General features: G+C 40.6%; 1 protein-coding gene across 1 annotated transcript in view; it reads left to right on the forward strand.

Annotated features, from left to right (window-relative positions):
• SPHKAP (SPHK1 interactor, AKAP domain containing) overlaps nt 1-22,950 on the forward strand; it is a 500,233-nt gene that overhangs the window by 29,419 nt on the left and 447,864 nt on the right. The gene's annotated exons all lie outside the window — the stretch shown is intronic.

Genomic DNA, 22,950 nt, shown 5'->3' on the forward strand with positions numbered 1-22,950 from the left:
AGAGCCCGCACCTTTCCGGGCACATGTCAGCTGATCTATACAGCTGATATGTGCCCGCAACAGATGCAGGTGGAATTGCAAGCCACCCGCGGCTGTTAACTAGTTTAATGCGGCTGCCAATCTCTGACAGCAGCTTTTAACTCGCACTTACAGGAAGCACGTACTTTATCTCACCCGTCAGTGACCACGTCATATGAACGCGGGTCACTGATCAACCATCACCAGATCACATAAAATGGAGACGCTATGGGTATCGAAAATGGCGCAATTTATTTATTTTTTGTTAACACCAATGGTGTCATTCAAAAGTACAACTTGTTCCTCAAAAAATAAGCCCTCACATGACCATATTGACAGAAAAATAAAAAAGTTATGGCTCTGGGAAGAAGGGGAGCAAAAAACGAAAACGCAAAAACTGAAATTCCACTGGTCGTTAAGGGGTTAAAGGCACAAAGAAGTTGTCTTCTGAAGCAAAGATGGCATTCCAAGAGTTGAAGCTCACCCTGTGTAAACAGCCGGTCTTGATCGCATCGGACTCTAGACGGAAAAAATTCTGACAAATTTGAATTTTAAAAGAAAAGAGTCAATTATTTCTGATATCGTCCTGTTAATGGACATACGTCTTTTTTAACTCTCTATCTATACACAATGAACAATGTACATAGGATATGATTATTTAACCAGTAGAAATGTCATTGGCAGCACTTTTATTTATCCCACATTGAGCTGTAAAATATCTGAAGTGTAAAGCATTGTCAGAATAAAAGCTGCTCAGGGAGTCAGGTGGAAGCTTTGCACATGGCTCCTATTTTACATCCTATTTGTCATTTTTGACAAGCTGAAGGATTTGTGTAGATTGAATTATGCAAGGAGAGGTGGCCCAAGTCAATAAAAATGGTAATAAAATCTAAAGCGGGACAGAACGTGCACAACAGAAGTATTGTGAATATCGAACTTAAATAATCTATGTTCCTGGTACATACTGACCTTTGCATGCCCAGCAGGATTACTTTTGCATGGTTGCTGAAGGGTGAATTTACACATTCCAGCCCTCCCTGCAAATAAAAATATCTGTTTTGTCAGGGAATTAAAAAACAGGTGAATAATGTAGCTGTTAGTAAACTAAACTGTCGCCTCGGCAGAACCTCAGAGATGCAGAAAATTGCCTGAAATGTAATTTCTTGTACGTTTCCAGAGGCCTCCACATAGCCTACAGCCTCTGTTGACTGCACAGTTGGGGTGCGTAATAGAAAATGACGTGTGGAGGCTTCAAAGGTTTCTGGGCTAGCTAAGATTTCTACGTTCGAGGCAATAACTATAAATATATTCCAAAAGGTTCTATTTTGGGATATGCATGTGGTTGACTGATTTCTTCTGTTACCTAGATGGTCCCTAAATGTCCATTGGCCTAGCATACATTTTATTACAGTTTAAAAAATATTTTGAATTATGCTCAATAGAAAAGAGGAAATATGTAAATTGGTTTTGCAGATCTCTAAAGGGGTGGTCCAAAGTAGTTTTCCCTACCTAAATCCTTATCTATGGTGCCATAATCTAAACTATTTTCTAATATACTTGAATTAAAAATTCCCTACCTACATTATCTTACTGCTTTTCTTTTTACCACTTCTTTTCTGATGACATTTCGTTTGAGACTTCCAGTGCATGTTGGGATGTTCAAATAAAGTTTTATCAGGTGCAGAGGCTGTGGTCCTGGCCACTGAGCATCAACAGTGATGCTCGATTAAGAGGCTGGGCTAGTCCCTGCACGGCTAGTGCATTATTAGGATACCCGGTGTGCAGAAACCAGCGTTACCCCAGCAGGTGACGTCTTTCGTCTCTGCACGCTGATTATTCTGGCAATGCTCTCTTCTGCTAGTTGTTAATACTGATCTGAGCCGTCAACAAAGAGCACACAGTCATGAGCACAGTGCTCATCACACAGGGACTAGCCCAGCCCCTGAAAAGAGAATCACTGATGATGCTTCAATTCAGGGAGGGGACGGAGACTGCGGCAGTAACCAAAGCCTCTGCATCCTGATGATGCTTCACTTGAGTATCCCACCATGCATTAGGATTCTCAAACGAAGCATCATCAAAAAGGAAGGGGAAACAAAAATAGAAAAGCAGTTAAATAGAGTAGTTAAGGAGGGATAGGGAATTTTTATATCAAGCATATTACAAATTAGTTTAGTTTATGTCATTAGATAGGGATATAGGATGAACATTACTTTTGGACTTCGGATCACCTCTTAAATATTAATGCGCCATCCTTAGGTTAAGTTATTAATATCAGATTGGTGGAAGTTTATCTCCTAGCCCCTTGATGACCAGGTTATTACAGGAGTCTCAATGTAGTGAAAGTGGTACAGCACCATAAATGCCGTGGTGATCATAAATGGAAGATTATCTTAAATGGAAGATCATAAATGGAAGATTATCTTATAGCCTTGCATGGGAGAGAGCTTAACGTACCATTGAAGACCACTATTCAATTTACTGCGCAGTGCACCGTAACACCTCTAAGCTGATCTGTGGGGATGCCATGAGTTGGATTCCCATCTACCCTAAGGACAGGTTGTCAATATTAAAGTCCTAGGAAAAAAGTTTTTCAATTTAAACATATAGAATATATTTCTTTCTGCAACCAGTAGAGATCCTTACCTTGGTAATGAATAATCAAAGATTATATTGATCCTCTGTACTTTTTGCTTTTTACCCAAATATAGGCAAAAAACTGATGAAAAATGAGAATCAGGATAAGATTTTTGTTCTCAAAGGAAGATAGATGTGTCAGAGCAGAAGGTCACAATCCCAGGCGTCACATTGACAGAAAATGTGAAACACTTTACAGTAAAGGCGGCAGCGAGAGAAGGATGGGAGGACAGAGAGGAGCTGAGGAATCAAACATGAGTGGGAATAGGAATCACTGTATGAAAAGCTAGTCACGGGGGAAATGTAATAAAAAGGATTTGCAGATAAAAAGGTCAAAGAGGTCACATTACACATCTTGTCATTTGTGTTTAAAGGATCTGACAAATGTTATAACAAGATGTGGAATAAATGACTGTGGCAAACAAATGTATAAATCATTATTTTGGCAACGAGAGCAGATTTCAAGCAAAATCCACTTAATTTCAAGGTGACAGATCTTTTCAACCAGCTGTATGTACATTGTGTGAATTTTACCCAGTACAATGTACCACTAGCCAGGGTGTAACAATTAGGGGTCAAAAGGTATCTGAATCCCAGATCATGGAGACGCAATGGTCACTCTGTACCGTGACATCACTGCGATCCTTAGCAGGTAGCCATGAAGTCACTGTATTTATTATTTCTGTTCTGGTTCTTTATCCCTGTTCTATGACATCGCTATGTGCACTATTCCAATTCTGTGAGATTATTATGTACCATAAACCCTACTTATGACTTTTTATGACAATGTTTATTACTCTTGTATAGTGCTAAGATATCACTTTAAAACCAATGTCATTCAGTTGGGTTGTTCAGATGTCTGGGGTTTTTTCTACATGGACCAAACGTCTGCATTAAAAAATTGTTAGCATACTGTTATCTCTTACATATTTTGTATGAATAACCTAATAAAGAGGGCACCGGAGTAAAAAGCTCCGCCATAATATATAAATAGAAACCCAAAAGAGAAATGGACACTAAGAGCTAAAATGTAACACTTTATTGAAGAACCATACACAAATACAGACAAAATGAATAGAAATCAAATAATGGGATGCAATGAAAAGATAAAAAAGGCGACACTAGTGCCACACACGGAACGAGTGATACATTTTATAGAGCAAAAAACTTGGTCAATAACACTGATACCAAAAGTGCAAAATACCATACATCAATTAAGTATATATTGCATAGTGCAAATAATAAAATCATACTGATTTTTTATAAGGGTGACTGAGCACATGGTAATCAGGGATAATACACGTATAATGAATGCTCTAAGATAAAGTGCTGATGCAGGGAGATACACAGTATGCAGGACAATGTAAGAAAAGTGCCTAGTGCAAAGAAATGTATACCAGGTAGTATCAAAAAAATGCTTAATGTAAGCTAAATATGGCAAAGTATCCTATATGGCACAAGCTTGCCAAGACCAAAGGCATGGATCAATGATAAAAGGAAAATCCCATATAATAGAATGAATGAAGCCTAAAGTCTGCCTGCATAATCCAGATAAGAGAGTACATACAAAGGGTACCAACCTGCAGCCGTGTGGTTGCTCCCTTTCCCGCACACGGCTGCAGGTTGGTACCCTTTGTATGTACTCTCTTATCTGGATTATGCAGGCAGACTTTAGGCTTCATTCATTCTATTATATGGGATTTTCCTTTTATCATTGATCCATGCCTTTGGTCTTGGCAAGCTTGTGCCATATAGGATACTTTGCCATATTTAGCTTACATTAAGCATTTTTTTGATACTACCTGGTATACATTTCTTTGCACTAGGCACTTTTCTTACATTGTCCTGCATACTGTGTATCTCCCTGCATCAGCACTTTATCTTAGAGCATTCATTATACGTGTATTATCCCTGATTACCATGTGCTCAGTCACCCTTATAAAAAATCAGTATGATTTTATTATTTGCACTATGCAATATATACTTAATTGATGTATGGTATTTTGCACTTTTGGTATCAGTGTTATTGACCAAGTTTTTTGCTCTATAAAATGTATCACTCGTTCCGTGTGTGGCACTAGTGTCGCCTTTTTTATCTTTTCATTGCATCCCATTATTTGATTTCTATTCATTTTGTCTGTATTTGTGTATGGTTCTTCAATAAAGTGTTACATTTTAGCTCTTAGTGTCCATTTCTCTTTTGGGTTTATATTTTGTATGAGACTCGCCTATTCAAGTTTAGGGGCATGCAAAATTTGGATGCTATACAGATGAACCATATAGCAATCGATTTTAACAAATAAATTGCTGTTTTTAATGTAGGAAACTGCATTTGGTCTTATAGATTTTATTCATTTCTCATGTATAAAAATGAGTGCTGTACGGATGGCATACGGATGACAATTTAGATGGAAAATTGTCTTCTTCCTGGTTGAAAATTGGACAAGTTTTATAAACCCTATGATTAGTCCCCTGTGAAATTGCTTTTTCCTGTGACGTCACCATGTTTATTAAATATGAACTGTGACATCACGGAGTATATTAGGGAAAATGAAGATCGGTCTCAGGAGCGCAGAAAGAAGACTCGAACACCAGGTTGTATTTGAACCACAACGCGTTTCAACAGATAACACCATCTTCATCAGGTGCTCAATTGAGTATTGAGCAGTGCCGAACACACTTGACCATCAGTTTAAAGGACCTGAAACCTCATGTTTTATACCTTGCCTCCAGAAACTATTGTAACTATTGTTCCACACATACAGTTGTGACCAAAGGTTTTGAGACTGACACAAATTTTGGTTTTCACATATTTTGCTTCTTCATTGTTTTCAGCTTTTTTAATCACATGTTTCTATGATTATTGAGGTACAATTATCAGCATATCATAAGATTTTAAACTTTCAGTGACAAATCCATCAAGTTTATGGAAAGATTCAATATTCACAGTTTTGATCCTTGTTTTTCAAGACTTCTGCAATTCGCCCTGGCAGCTGGATATAAACTTCTGAGCCAGATCCTGACTGATGGTAACCAATTTTTGAAAAATCGGTGCTTGGAGTTTATCATAATTTTTGTGTTTTGGTCTGTGGAAGAAGTTAGTTCAGCTGCGATACAAGTAGAAAATAAATCGCTTGATCTTTTTATTACTGTTCCCCGGTCACTTGATATCTACGAGAATAAAATAGTGGACCTTTTTATCACTGTTCCCCGATCACTTGATATCTACATAGGTAGCTCAGACGATAACCCTCCCGTTTTGGGTTTACACAATCGAAATAGCTGAGCAGTTCCACAATACATCCAATACCTTATTACTCCCTTGGAGGAGACCCTATGGTGCATGTTGTCCCCCTTTTCCCCTCCATCCTGCTCAAAAAATCATTGTCCATCACCAAATTGGGCCTGGATCGTTGGGAGAAGTTGCTTTTGCAGGATGTTTAGATAACATCTTAATTCATCATATTGTTCTTAGGCAAAATTGTGAGTAAGGGTACTGTCACACATAACGATATCGTTAATGATATCGTTGCTTTTTGTGACGTAGCAACGATATCGTTAACGAAATCGTTATGTGTGACAGCGACCAACGATGAGGCCCCTGCTGGGAGATCGTTGGTCGCTGGGGAAAGTCCAGCACTTTATTTTGTCGCTGGATCTCCCACTGACATCGCTGAATCGGCGTGTGTGACGCCGATTCAGCGATGTCTTCACTGGTAACCAGGGTAAACATCGGGTTACTAAGTGCAGGGCCGCGCTTAGTAACCCGATGTTTACACTGGTTACCATTGTAAATGTAAAAAAACAAACACTACATACTTACATTCCCGGTGTCTGGTCATGTCCCTCACCTTCAGCTTCCTGCACTGACTGGTGAGCGCCGGCCAGCCGTAAAGTACAGCACAGCGGTGACGTCACCGCTGTACTTTACGGCCGGCGCTCAGTCAGTGCTGGAAGCTGAAGGCGAGGGACCTGACCAGACACCGGGAATGTAAGTATGTAGTGTTTGTTTTTTTACATTTACAATGGTAACCAGGGTAAACATCGGGTTACTAAGCGTGGCCCTGCGCTTATTAACCCGATGTTTACCCTGGTTACCCGGGGACTTCGGGATCGTTGGTCGCTGGAGAGCTGTCTGTGTGACAGCTCTCCAGCAACCAAACAGCGACGCTGCAGCGATCGACATCGTCGTCGGTATCGCTGCAGCGTCGCTTAGTGTGACGGTACCTTAAAACCCTCTGCCTTGGGTGAAAAACAACCCCATGCATGAATGGTCTCGGGCTACTTTACTGTTGGCATGATGAAAAGCTCATGGTAGTGATCACTTTTTCTTCTCCAGACAATCATTCAATTCTTGATTATCCTGTAAAATGTAAGGTCGCAAGAGTAAGGTCCTCTCCTCTGTACTTGTCTTTCACTATTAGTTTGTTCATTGTAATTTCTATTTGTGTTTTATATGTAATCCCTTCTCATCTACAATACCATGGAATCAGTTGTGCTCTAAAAAGAAATAATAATAATAATATAAAGTAATGATAGTCATTGTTCCAGATGTCCCAAGCTGTATAAAGGAGGCTTCATCAGAGAAAATAACTTTATCCCAGGCTTCTGCAGTCCAATATTTTTCCTTACTGCAAAGTTATTTTCTCTGATTTAAACCCAGTTTTGTCACTTAGACCTAATATTGTATGCATTGATAAATGCTAAGTGCAGATTACATTTAGGTGTAAATATTCTTGTGATTGAAAAGCCCTTTTAGCTGTGTCTCTTTATACAACCTTCTTTACACTGCTTTCCTGCCTTGTGAAATGTCCTTGCATGGCATTGTGTAGATGGCTTTACAGAAACTCCAGGGAATATTTTGTCACATGTAAGGTCAAGGAGAGTAGATATATTTTCCCTTTTATGTTTTATGAAATATAGATGTCTAACTGCTGAGAGCAATGGTCATGTCTTGTTCAGTTCATATTTTTAGAATGCTGAGAAAACCATAATGTGGCATCATTTCAGCAAAGTCGAAAATAGACAGAAGAGGGTTCCTGTGCAAGAACAGTACATGGGGCCTTTGCAGTCCAATATTGTAAGGGCAAAGTGACCAAGGAGGAGAGGGATTGAGTGTAGTATTAGATGACTTGGCCTCTACAATCACTCAACATCAACACATTTGAGATGGTTTGACATGAGTTGGGCCACAGGCAAAGCTCAAACAAGCACTCAGCAGCACCTCTGAGAATTCCTTAATGAGCCATTCCAAGAGACTACCTGATGAAGCTGATAATTGTGCCCATTGCAATTAGAATAAGGAAAACAAATGCAAACAGGTGTGTCCAAACTTTTGACCAATACTGTGTATATATACAGTATATACATTATTGAAATTGCAGCATCAAAAAGGAATAGTTGTGGAATTATTGAAATCACAGGATGGATATTCAGCTCTGGCAAAAATTAAAACCCTGTCATGGGCAGCCCAATCTCCAGACCTGAACCCCATTGAAAACCTCTAGATTGTAATCAAGAGGATGATGGATAGTCACAAGCCATCAAACACAGAAGAATTGCTTAAATGTGTGCGCCAGGAGCAGTGTAAAAGATGCATGAAAGCTGTGATTAAAAATCATGGTTATTGCACAAAGTATTGATTTCTGAACTCTTCCTGAGTTAAAACATTAGTATTGTTGTTTGTAAATGATTATGAACTTGTTGTCTTTGCATTATTTGAGGTCTGAAAGCACTGGGATGTTGTTGTTGTTTTTTTTAATTTTGACAATTTTTCTTTGTCGGAAAAAAAATACAAAATGTATTGCTTGGAAAGTCAGAGACATGTTGTCAGAAGTTTATAGACTAAAAAAAAACAAAAAAATAAATAAAAAGAAATGTCAGACAAACTGAACATTTTGCAGTGGTCTCTTAATTTTTGCCAGAGCTGTACATGTTGAAAAAATGGAAACAGAATTTTCAAAATATCTCACTTTATTAAGAATCAAGTATGCGCACCCCATGCAGAAATCCATGCACTAACATGCCTTTGCATGCTGTCACTGAGGTTTTTAATGGTTTTCTGAGGATTGTTCTGCCACGCTGAATGCTCTTAGGCTTGCAAATCATCAATATCTGCTGCTAGTAGTAGCTCCTTTGCTGTTGCCAATCAATATGGTCCTAGATGTGCTCAATGGGAGTCAAGTCTGGAGACGCTGCAGGCCATTGTAGCATATTTAGGCCATGCTCACGGTAGCACATGTAACACATGGCCTGGTATTGTGTTAAAAAATGGCTCTTGGGATACTTTCACATTTCCTTGTGAAGGCCTCATCATGATGTTGTTCATGCGGTTTCCAGTTATCATTGCATTCTAGATAAAAGTGAGACTTAGCTAGATAGAAAGGATAGAACTTCATGTAAGCCTCCATTGCCATCTTGTTCTGCACCATTAGTCTTTGAAAGTGGTGGTGTAAGGTACCATTCGTATTCCTCCAGAATTTTTACTCGTTTACTTTATATTAATACAGCATTTAAGCATGTGATATTGCTTCTTTGTTCATATTTTCATATCTTATATATACTGTCATATGTACTTACTGTATGCTCTGTCCTTAGGCTATTCAATATAAGATATATATATATTTGCACATATGATCTATATTAACACACATTCTGCACCTACATTTACTGTCACAATATAAACCTTAGTTACTTATATATTTGACATATTTTTCTCCACTTTTATGACATAAATCGTATCACAGTCATGCCTTTCACATTATGCTGGTTATCTGGTAGAAGGTTTACACAGTAAAATATCGATATTTGCAGATGATACAAAACTATGTAAAGCAGTTAATACAAGAGAAGATAGTATTCTGCTACAGATGGATCTGGATAAGTTGGAAACTTGAGCTGAAAGGTGGCAGATGAGGTTTAACAATGATAAATGTAAGGTTATACACATGGGAAGAAGGAATCAATGTCACCATTACACACTGAACGGGAAACCACTGGGTAAATCTGACAGGGAGAAGGACTTGGGGATCCTAGTTAATGATAAACTTACCTGGAGCAGCCAGTGCCAGGCAGCAGCTGCCAAGGCAAACAGGATCATGGGGTGCATTAAAAGAGGTCTGGATACACATGATGAGAGCATTATACTGCCTCTGTACAAATCCCTAGTTAGACCGCACATGGAGTACTGTGTCCAGTTTTGGGCACCGGTGCTCAGGAAGGATATAATGGAACTAGAGAGAGTACAAAGGAGGGCAACAAAATTAATAAAGGGGATGGGAAAACTACAATACCCAGATAGATTAGCGAAATTAGGATTATTTAGTCTAGAAAAAAGACGACTGAGGGGCGATCTAATAACCATGTATAAGTATATAAGGGGACAATACAAATATCTCGCTGAGGATCTGTTTATACCAAGGAAGGTGACGGGCACAAGGGGGCATTCTTTGCGTCTGGAGGAGAGAAGGTTTTTCCACCAACATAGAAGAGGATTCTTTACTGTTAGGGCAGTGAGAATCTGGAATTGCTTGCCTGAAGAGGTGGTGATGGCGAACTCAGTCGAGGGGTTCAAGAGAGGCCTGGATGTCTTCCTGGAGCAGAACAATATTGTATCATACAATTAGGTTCTGTAGAAGGACGTAGATCTGGGGATTTATTATGATGGAATATAGGCTGAACTGGATGGACAAATGTCTTTTTTCGGCCTTACTAACTATGTTACTATGTTACTATGTATTTGATATACTGTAATATTAGGTACTTAATACACTACACTATTCTACACACTTGCTAACACATGCATTACTTTAGGTTCACTATTTATATGGGGTGGTAATATATTTTATGAGCTTCTATCCAGCTACCCCGTATGGTGCATCTATTTTGTATGTTACCAATTGTATATTACATTTTGTCTAATATCATGCTATTTTTACAGTTATTGTACATATTTCAACGCTTTAGTCTGTATGATGGTCATATAAATTATTACCTATCTGTTGCATATTCTATGTTTGAGTTGCTAGCTGGTGTGCGTACCACGCTTTCACTGCTGCTCGGTGTAGGGGTGACGCATTGCCTAGGTTACGTGTCCGGTCAGCTGACCAAGTCATGTGACCGGGTGACATGCACTCTGAGTGCCGCCCTCTCCACAGAGCGGCAACATGGCGGAGACATGCCGACACAGCTGCTGGCACTCACGGGCATGCTTGATACTATATAATATGGCTCATCATAACACTTACCTATCTCCTGATGAAACTGCAGAGGCGGTGAAACACGCGTCGAGGTGAGGGTACACACCATTCACCAGCTTAACCATGGTGACAGGTAATAAATCTTAGGATTAATGGATAATATACCACCTTGATGTTGTGTGCTAGTTTAGAGTAACCTCCAGGTCACTGCAGTTATACTTATTTCTGCACACACAGTTATCACCATGTGGCATCTCATCCATATATGAACACCTTTGTCAGTAACAATATTTTCACACATGTATTGGCTATTAATTGGATTCATAGGATTTTCGTGATTTCTCATTACCTTATACTGACATTTCTGTTCATATTGCTATTTAAGCAACTATTTTTCTAAGTTGTAATGGTCTGTTTTCTGGTTATTTCTCTACTGTTATGTTCCATGTATAACAGAGAGTGTATTATTCCTGTTTTTTTCTATTGTGCATTGTTCATTAAAATCTTTTAGGAATATTTAATAAAATTGTTATATTTTACTATATTTGATTATGTTGCTCCTTCTGCGTCGCTATAAGTATGTGATATGTAGGTTTGAAGGGATCACACACTTTGTATGAGGAATATTATTGGTTTCATACCAGTTGCTGGATGTCTGGCTCATAGTTCAGTGCCATGCAAATGCCTACCAATGGTTTAGGCTACTTTCACACTGGCGTTTTCTGCAATCCGTCACAATGTGTCGTTTTGCAGAAAAAACGCATCCTGCAAAAGTGCTTGCAGGATGCGTTTTTTCCCCATAGACTTGCATTGACGACGCATTTGCGACAGATTGCCACACGTCGCATCCGTCAAGCGACGGATGCGTCGTGCTTTGGCGGACCGTCGGGAGCAAAAAACGCTACATGTAACGTTTTTTGCTCCTGACGGACCGCTTTTTCCGACCGCGCATGCGCGGCCGGAACTCCGCCCCCACCTCCCCGCACCTTACAATGGGGCAGCGGATGCGCCGGAGAAATGCATCCGCTGCCTCCATTGTGCAATGCGTTAAACGCTAGCGTCGGAATCTCTCCCCGACGCATTGCGACGGGGAGATTCCGACGCTAGTGTGAAAGAAGCCTTACATAGACACTGTTTGACCCCTTAGACTTGTGTGAGGGGTTGACTCACTCAGTTGTTTGCAAAAGTAAACTCAGGAACGCCTCTTGAGGGAACGTCACAGTGGTCATACTCCCGGGATTATGGTGTGTGGTGGTATAATGTACTATAGCCGGTACAATGTTAGTCTTCATTCCAGTACACAGCTCAGCATTACAATGATTTCCAGAGAAAAAGAGAGGAAGCGGGAGGCAGAGAGAGGGCAGCATGGCTATGCAAAACATTATTCACCATCTCACTAATGCTTCAGCAGTGTGAGACATGGTGCCGGGCAAAAAGAAGGAAAAAACAAAAATGAAAAAACAGCCATGTCTAGAAGAGTTTAATATTCTGCTTTCTTTTTTTTTAAGAGTTTATATTAAGATGAAAAACAGTAATCAAAGGACAATGAACTTCAATTAGATCAGCTGCTTGCTGATAGAGTAGAATTATCTAACACTAACTAGTTGAACTCTGTATATATCATAGACAGATTTATATCGGAAATACATCTTAATGTGAATCAGATAAAAAATACAGGTCTGGGTGCTTGAAATTCCTGTAAAGTAGTCTGCGAATCCTATTAATACAGTAGTCGGGAGCAGCTTTTTTACTTTCTGAGTCTCCATGGTGACTCCAACATCTCCTTAGGCCCAGCACACAATGTCTATTGCTGGATGGTAATTCCTTTAGCTGTCACTGCCTATGTAGTCAGTGCTGTCACCGGGGCAAAACTACATCCCTACAGCCAGACTTCATATGTCCAGTGGAGATGTCATTTTCTCACTTCTCCAGACAGTTCTTCAGTCCAAATTACAGTGCTGTTCATTTACCTGTCTCTGGAAATATTCCTGATTTCGCTGGGAGAAAATTATGAAGACTGATTTTTTTTAATTACTTTTATTTCTTGTGTATGCACAGCCATAGACATCAAGGTGAATAACTTTATACTTCTGCTTTATAATTTCTTTATTTCATCTGTGATCTTTAGGGTAGGTTTCCAGATAGATAAAGAGTTGTTTCAATTGCTGAAGATTGCATAGCAGTATCCAAAATGGGATCAAATACAGTCAGAGACAATGATGTAAGGGCCGTATGGGGCAAATTGTACTGCGGTGTCTCCAGGCACCAGTGAAATGGGGTCCTCTGAGTGTGTGGGTTATGGTTTGACTCAGGCATCCCTCACTCCGGCCATATACTGTATGATGGTATAGGAACACCCGGTTTATGCAGTAAATGAAGAAGATCTCGGTCAGTTTTGTAAATGGAAACATTCTTTAATGTTGAAATTGCTTCCAGGACCAGCTGGCAAGTAATAATGCCATAAGCATTTTAATGAAACATGACATATATCATATTCACTACCATATTTTGTATTACAATCATTATCAATCATTTATCTTCTACCATACTGTTAGGCTGCTTTCACACATCAGGTTTTTTCTCTCAGGCACAATCGGACAGTTTCAGGCACAATCCGGATCCGTTTTTTTCTTATGCCAGATCAGTTTTTTTCCCATAGAGTTGTATTAGCACCGGATTGTGCCTGAAGGACATGCGTTTCATCCGTTTTGTGCCTGATCCGTCCCTTCAGGCTTTTTTGCCGGACACAAAAAACGTCTCCTGCAACTTTTTTTGTCTCCGGCGCAAAAGCCTGAAGGGACGTTTCCGGCAATAAACACATGGAACTGTGTGAATGAACGTTTCTGGCGACCGAATCCGTTTTTACACATTGAGCATGTCTCTCTCTCTCTCTTTCTCTGTCTCTCTCTCTCTCCTCAAAACCATGCTCTCCACCCACCAGGCAGTCAAAAACCATGCGCAGTACATAGAGCCAGATCCAGCTAAAAAACGGATCCGGTGCATCAGTTTTTCACAATTTACGCCGGATCCGTTTTTTAGCAAATTTGCCGGATTTAGCCTGAAACCAAAAACCTGATGTGTGAAAGCAGCCTTACAGTGACACCGAAGTTAGGTTCAAACAGGACTTCTCATGTTCAATATTGTTGGTTTAGAAAATAAATGTAAAGCTTTAACATCCAGTCACAGAACACAAATTAACTCTTGTCCTGCAAAATACTCTCTAGTCATCATATTCTCTGATTATAAACCCGTAAAAGAAATGGAAAGGCTGTGTTTTACCTCACACCAATAGCGCCAACTGGGGACGAGCAGTACTCAGCAACAGCCTCTTCAATAAACACCATCTGTCCTTTCAGATTTCCTTCAACTGATGTGCACACACCTCACGCCTTTCTAAATTCGGTAATAAATCAGTCCAACACTTGGACTGACTGAGGGCTATAGAGAAAACCATGGTCAGAAGGGAAGGAAATGTCCTTTATTCAAACCTGACATGCTTTCAATAAAAATACAAGCCTGAAAACAAGAGTTTCTAAAGTCCTTAGCAAACTACACATAGCTAGGGATACCCAGTAGATATGAGCTGATCTTTTGAAATTCAAATTCGCTAGTTTCGCCAAATTTTCCCACCAAAATTGAATAAAAAATCTCAATGACACTATATAAAGCCTCTAATTCCTCTGAAAACATATGTTTAGCCCTCTGAGGTCTCCTATGGGTTTATAGAACCATTTTTGAGCTCTGAAAGGGAGTCAGTCATTCCCAAAATGCATTTTGAATGGCCTATACAGTGTTGTAGGGAGTTTAGCCCTATAGCAACCATACTAGCATTGTATCTGAAGCTCGAACAGTGCCTGAGAAAAGAACTTGTAATTCATTTGAAAATGAGGAGACTTAGGGGCACCCTTGGCGTGGTCAAAATTTTGGTGCACTCTTACGCCTCCTGATTTGTATAGCGGGACCCTTCTTCCACTTTTGATTGACAGTGCTCGCCTCCCAGAGTGAACACTGTCTGAATGCTTCCGTCATGTGTGCGGCCGCATGCGTTCTCCTCCCTGTATCTTTTGTTCTGACGCCGCTTGCTACACCAATAGACCAGGATGTGCAGCAACTGTGGTAAAACACTTTGAAAAGTCAAAGTAGTTGGTGAAATATTTTGTGAGTTTTGGTGTTTTCATGCCAGTTTGTAGCAGCTCTGCCAAAATGAGCGAAGTTGGGTAGTATAGGATGTGGCTGTGCCCACCCATCAAGTTAAGCAAAAGTGCCAGCGTTTTTAACCCCTTAGTGATGGAGCCAAATTTTTTAAATCTGACCAGTGTCACTTTATGTGGTAATAACTCTGCAACGCTTCAACAAATTCCAGTGATTTTGAGACTGTTTTTTCGTGACACATTATACTTTATGATAATGGTAAATTTAGGTCAATATGTTTTGTGTTTATTTATAAAAAATATAAAAGATTTGAGAAAAATGTAAAAAAAATTAGCAATTTTTTAAAATTTGAATGATTATCCCTTTAATCCAAATGGTCATACCACAGCAAACCATTAATAAATAACATTTCCCACATGTCAGCTTTACATCAGCATCATTTGTAAAATGTTATTTTATTTTGTTAGCATTTTAGGAGGTTTAAAAAAGTAGCAGCAATTTTTCATTTTTTCAAGGAAATTTAATACATTTATTTTTTTAGGGACTTATCCATGTTTGAAGTGACTTTAGGGGTCTCATATATTGGGAAACCCCCAAATGTGATACCATTTTAAAACAGCACCCTCTGACATATCGAAAACTGCTGTCAGGTAATTTATTAACCCTTCAGGTGCTTTACAGGAATTAATGCAAAGGGGTATGACAGAAGTGAAAGTGTGTATTTTTATTACCCAAATGCCTCTAACTTCTGAACAGGTTACTACAGCCGGCAGACTCTAAGGCCGCTATTTGGTCATGAATTGCCATCGCAAACATCAGGACCACACAATCATGATCTGAGGGCACCAATTCGGATAAAGAGGAAGCCCCCACACTATGTTAACCATATATAATGATGTAGTCACTATTGACAGCAGCATCCAAGGGGTTAAACAGATTTGGACGGTGCAAACACTGATCATGGCTTATACAGCAAGTTGTCAGCTATAGTGGACAGCCGACAGCTGCTGGATTGTCACCTGTATGGGGAGGCTATTCTCTTATATCTCAGGTCAGTTAAAAGACGTATTGGCGGTCATTAAGGGGTTAAGCCAGAAATTATTTGGCAAGGCATACGGAGGCATGTGGAACAGAGAAGATGCTCCCAATTCATAAATTGGTGTGTGCCTCTTAATGCATTTGGCGCATTATCCTTCAGCTAGCCCTTTATTAAGAATGGCATACACAAAGATAATTTTATTTAATTGGTCCCTTAGACTTTAATTTTGGTGAATGAACAAGCCATATAAATATGTAAGGTGTACAATTCCATGTAACATCCCTGATTTAGTAGATTACTTGCAGACATATCATACATTAATATTTGTACATCCATCAAATACTTCTTATCTCATTGGTAGGATGAGGAATGAATCTCAAATTAATAATTTTCCATGAGGTCTAATATAATGTTGATACTGATCTTACTCTGGTGTGAAATATTTATTTAGGATTAAAAATGCTAGGATGCCATGCTTCCTTCCTTTCAGTATGTAATGTAACAAATAAATTTTAGTGGATGATAAGGAGGAAAGATAGGACAAGACTGCCACATATAGCTCAGAAATGGTGGGAAGTCATAGTAAATATAGAGTAAAGTGCTGCACTATGCATTAGGGCAATGAAGAAGGGTTGACCTAGCCCGCTATAGTCCAAGCGGGTGATCTGGTGGTCCATATACTAATGTACTAGTGACCCCAAAGTTGTAGCAAAACTTAACCAAATTTAGAAGTAACTAAAGACAATTATTTGCCACTAAAGTATATCTCTTATAAAGTATATCTCTTATGTGTTGGTTAAAATAAAACCTTTTTTGACCTTATTCATGGCACGCCCTATGTGGGCAATGATTCTAAAAAAGTTGACATGCACATGTTTTATTTAGTTGAAGAGCGAGTTCTCACAATAAGTGCCCTTGGTGCATCTCATAGGAACCGATGCTTATTACTGTCAATGTTTTTCATACCTGCAAAGTTACTTGGGAAGAAAAAAAGATGTGTGCCTATCAAGTTCAAATTTTCTTACTATAAAGTATAACTCTAAGGGCTCGTGCAGACGACTGTATTTTTGATCCGAGCGCAATCCGACAAAAGATTGTTTTGCACTCGGACCAATGTTATTTTATGGGGCTGTGTACAGGTCCAATTTTTTCCTCAGACCAAATATTCCCAAGGAGAAAATCGCAGCATGCATGATTTGCGTGTAATATTTGGATTGCAATCGGCCACACAAATCAATGAGTCCATGGAAAAAATCAAAGTCTTCCGATTGCGGTCCAATTTTCACGGAATGACAGAATTTAAAAGATGAAGAAATTTTTATTTTTATTCTCTTTATTTGAGAAAATCGGATCACACTCTGATCATAGTCTGATCAGAGTGTGATTAGCATAACTACTGGAATGAGAGAAACTCCAGTGGTGTGACACTATCCTTAATGTAATTTGTCACTGGAAAAACACTTTCTTGCACATTTCTGTGTCCAGATCCTTTGTCTAGCTATTGGAATGAAAAAACATATTCAGTTCTATGAATTAACTACATCTAAGTTCATGGGCGGACACAGGCTGAAGAGACCCTTTGAGAAAGTGTAAGACAGCTAGGGTGGTAGTTGTGGCAAGGTGCTGTTTCATTCCCGCACCCTTGCGCCTTACAAAGGAAACATAAAGTAGAACACTCACTTTCGAATCTGGGGTACCTTCTGCCTCAGCCATCCCGGCTCCAGATACCCGATTCTCACAAATGACTCCAGGGTTTATGTCCATGCTTAAAAGTTTAACTTTACTTAGCAACAGGGTCCTTATTACAGATGAAGCATAGTTCTCATGCAATGACATTCCTAGAGCTTTCCCTTCCTTCTCTGACAACTTCCATCTCTCCCGACAATCTCTGCCTGTCCTGAGAATCTTTGTCGCTCCCAGCAATCCCTGCCTGTCCCAGCAATCTCTGCCTGTCCCGACAATCTCTGTCGCTCCCAGCAATCTCTGCCTGTCCCGACAATCTCTGTCGCTCCCAGCAATCTCTGCCTGATCCTGGCAATCTCTGCCTTGCTGGACAATCCCTGTCCCTTTCTGACAATCTCTGCCTCACTGGACAATCCCAGTCCCGTCCTGGCAATCTCTGCTTTGCTGGACAATCCCTGTCCCGTCCTGGCAATCTCTACCTTGTCCTGGCAATCTCTGCCTTGTCTCACTGCTGCATAACTTCACCTTGCCCTGGGGATGGCTGCCCGGGCTCTCTGCACCCAACCAGGAAGTGTCTTCACTATATCACCACTGCTCTGCACTACACCCCTCTGTAACTCCAAAAAGAGAAAGGTAGTCAGATCACCTGAATATGGGCTATTCCTCATCTGTTCCTGCATGGAAAAGGGGTTGAGCAGCCAGTCCAAGGATAAAAAAGTTTGACGAATCCAGCAGCAATAAAAATTCTGTTTTTATTAATTCATATTAAAAAAAATTGTTTCATCCTTATGGTAAACCACATGGGAATATTGGTATATCACAGCATTATGCACGTATAGCATTTTTGTTTTGCCCATTCTGCAGATTCAGCGCGCCGATCTGGGTCATCCTCGTTGAGATGCTGCAGCAGCTGGATTTTGTAAGGGTGCCATTTGTGAGTAGCTAATATCCACCGAAGGGATGTTCGACTGATGCCAGATTGGCGCGCTGAATTTGCCGAATAGGCAAACAAAAATTGGAACAGGACCCTCAGTTTACACAGAACATTATGTTTAGTGATGAGGCAAACATTTTTGGGTGGGCCATATATATGGATACACCTAAATAAAATGGGAATGGTGACACTTTTCTCGCATAGTGTGTCTTGCATTGAAATCTGCTGCAGTGACCCGGGTACTGTGCTCACCAGACATCAACACAATTTCTATCCGCTCCTCACGTCTTATCCTCTGCGACATGTGAATGTGTTATGAACTGGTGATTCAGAACCACAATGGACCTAGTGGTTAAGAGCACACAAAGTGACCTGATAGTTACTAATAACATAGGACGAGCTCTGAGACGTGGGAACTCAGCTGACCGCAATCCCTAATCCTATCATACCACACTAGAGGTAGCCGTGGAGCGCTCCTGACCAGACCTAGGCACCTCGGGCACAGCCTGAGAAACTAGCTAGCCCTGAAGATAGAAAAATAAGCCTACCTTGCCTCAGAGAAATTCCCCAAAGGAAAAGGCAGCCCCCCACATATAATGACTGTGAGTAAAGATGAAAACACAAACACAGAGATGAAATAGATTTTAGCAAAGTGAGGCCCGACTTACTGAATAGACCGAGGATAGGAAAGATAGCTTTGCGGTCAGCACAAAAACCTACAAACAACCACGCAGAGGGCGCAGAAAGACCCTCCACACCGACTAACGGTACGGAGGTGCTCCCTCTGCGTCCCAGAGCTTCCAACAAGCAAGAAAAACCAATATAGCAAGCTGGACAGAAAAAATAGCAAACAAAAGTAACACCAGCAGAACTTAGCTTATGCAGTGAAGACAGGCCACAAGAACGATCCAGGAGAGAGCAAGACCAATACTGGAACATTGACTGGAGGCCAGGAACAAAGAACTAGGTGGAGTTAAATAGAGCAGCACCTAACGACTTAACCTCGTCACCTGAGGAAGGAACTTCAGAAGCCGCAGCCCCACTCACATCCACCAAAGGAAGCTCATGGACAGAACCAGCCGAAGTACCACTCATGGCCACAGGAGGGAGCTTGACCACAGAATTCACAACAGTACCCCCCCCTTGAGGAGGGGTCACCGAACCCTCACCAGAGCCCCCAGGCCGACCAGGATGAGCCAAATGAAAGGCACGAACCAGATCGGCAGCATGAACATCAGAGGCAAAGACCCAGGAATTATCTTCCTGACCATAACCCTTCCACTTAACCAGGTACTGGAGTTTCCATCTCGAAATACGAGAATCCAAAATCTTCTCCACTATATACTCCAACTCCCCCTCAATCAAGACCGGGGCAGGAGGATCAACGGATGGAACCACAGGTGCCACGTATCTCCGCAACAATGACCTATGGAATACATTATGGATGGAAAAAGAAGCTGGAAGGGTCAAATGAAAAGACACAGGATTAAGAACCTCAGAAATCCTATACGGACCAATGAAACGAGGCTTAAACTTAGGAGAGGAAACTTTCATAGGAATATAACGAGACGACAACCAAACCAAATCCCCAACACGAAGTCGGGGACCCACACAACGCCTGCGGTTAGCGAAACGTTGAGCCTTCTCCTGGGACAATGTCAAATTGTCCACTACATGAGTCCAAATCTGCTGCAACCTATCCACCACATTATCTACACCAGGACAGTCCGAAGACTCAACCTGCCCTGAAGAGAAACGAGGATGGAAACCAGAATTGCAGAAAAACGGCGAAACCAAAGTAGCCGAGCTGGCCCGATTATTAAGGGCGAACTCAGCCAAAGGCAAAAAGGACACCCAATCATCCTGATCAGCAGAAACAAAACATCTCAGATATGTTTCCAAGGTCTGATTGGTTCGTTCAGTTTGGCCATTTGTCTGAGGATGGAAAGCCGAGGAAAAAGACAAATCAATGCCCATCCTAGCACAAAAGGCTCGCCAAAACCTCGAAACAAACTGGGAACCTCTGTCAGAAACGATGTTCTCCAGAATGCCATGTAAACGAACCACATGCTGGAAGAACAATGGCACCAAATCAGAGGAGGAGGGCAATTTAGACAAGGGTACCAAATGGACCATCTTAGAGAAGCGATCACAAACCACCCAAATGACCGACATCCTTTGAGAGATGGGGAGATCCGAAATAAAATCCATAGAGATATGTGTCCAGGGCCTCTTCGGGACCGGCAAGGGCAAAAGCAACCCACTGGCACGAGAACAGCAGGGCTTAGCCCGAGCACAAATCCCACAGGACTGCACAAACGAACGCACATCCCGCGACAGAGACGGCCACCAAAAGGATCTAGCCACCAAATCTCTGGTACCAAAGATTCCAGGATGACCAGCCAACACCGAACAATGAACCTCAGAGATAACTCTACTCGTCCATTTATCAGGGACAAACAGTTTCTCCGTTGGGCAACGGTCAGGTCTATTAGCCTGAAATTTTTGCATAAAATAGAGCAGCACCTAATGACTTAACCTCGTCACCTGAGGAAGGAACTTCAGAAGCCGCAGCCCCACTCACATCCACCAAAGGAAGCTCTCGGACAGAACCAGCCGAAGTACCACTCATGGCCACAGGAGGGAGCTTGACCACAGAATTCACAATATCAATGGCTGTAAACAAAGAGAAACTTTAAATAACTCATGAAAGAATACAATTACGTTAAAACCAAGCACACCATTGTTTTTCTTGTGAAATTCTCAACAAGTTTGATGTGGACATGTGTCACATGACCCTCTTCCCTTTGGAAAAAACAAAGTTGGATCCAAAATGGCTGACTTCAAAATGGTCGCCATGGTCACCACCTATCTTGAAAAGTTTTCCCCCTCCCATATACTAACGTGCCACAAACAGGAAGTTGATGTCATCAACCATTCCCATTTTACTTAGGTGTATCCATATAAATGGCCCACCCTGTACATCACAGTATAATAACAGTAAACAAATACATTAGCATTCATAAACTTTATGGAACTGCACACATTTAATGTGAATACTGTTCAAAGAGGGGAAGGCATATGACGGCCTCTGTCACCTCTTTACACAAGGACTGTAGTATATGGGCACTATGAAGTTTATCATACTGCATTTCTTTAAGCTGCTTTGAAGTAAAAAATGGGCCCCCTACTGTCTTGGCCCCTATGTGGTTGCATAGGTTGCACTAATAGTATATCCACTCCTGTCTAATGCCCATGTTTGATAAACTGAACAAGTCAAATTTTTTAGCCTCTCAAATTGAAAGTGCATTTAGTAATTTCTAACTATTGGCCAGTATAAGTATGCCAACAATCAGTGTTTGTTGGGTTATTGGATCCCAACTGCAGCACATCAGCCCATATAACAAGGGACTATGCTGCCACCATTATGCTTTTTAGGGACAGAACAATTGTTCTGCTTTAATCAGTATCCATTGGCCCGTGGAAACAGACCAGTAAATGAGTGCTGATCTTCTTGTATTTAATTACCATAGGCTTCTATATGGGGCTTCAGAAATGACAATACAACAGATACTGTATATGTCCAAAATTTTACAAAATAAAATAAACAGCTCCAAAAATGCTGGTAAAAGTTTTAAAACAATGAAACAAGTGAATGAAGGAGAAACACCACTTAAAAATCTAGTCACTTGCCTTTGAACTATACAAGAAGGAAAGGTTATCATTACAGTCGCGTGAAACAAACTGTAATACAGAAAAAGGAAATGAGAAATATCTGTGAAATGTGCCTGCTGGGAAAATTTGGGCAAATTGTTCAGGCCACAGGGTAAATAACCATGTAAGATGAAGAAGTAACAGTCACTGTGCAGATAACAATACTAATGAAATCATATACCCAATCCTGGCCTCCATGTGGAAGCATTAGAGCAGGGGCACAAAATCTTTTTGAGTATGAGGGCCACATTATTATCTATTTTTACTTTAAGGGGCTGCAATAAAACTTAAGCTGGTTTGGTGTCGTACTAACATGGCATCGGTTCTAAAGCGGTGGTTAAATAATAAAATTCAAATGTAAGCCCATATTTAGAATTGGTCATTATTCCCTAACTGCTGCTGTTCAGATCTGTCATGATTCCTCCGCTCAGTGAATGATTGCTATGCTGTTCTATGGAAACTGTCTTGCTGAGCTCCCTGTGTCTTGATTGACAGCTTGGTTGTCCAATACTGTGATGGGCTTGCTGGGCTGTTGGTGCCTTGATTGACAGTTCTGCTGTCCTATCTGAGTCTGA

Source organism: Ranitomeya imitator, chromosome 5 (assembly GCF_032444005.1).
Source record: "Ranitomeya imitator isolate aRanImi1 chromosome 5, aRanImi1.pri, whole genome shotgun sequence".
Classification (NCBI taxonomy): domain Eukaryota; kingdom Metazoa; phylum Chordata; class Amphibia; order Anura; family Dendrobatidae; genus Ranitomeya; species Ranitomeya imitator.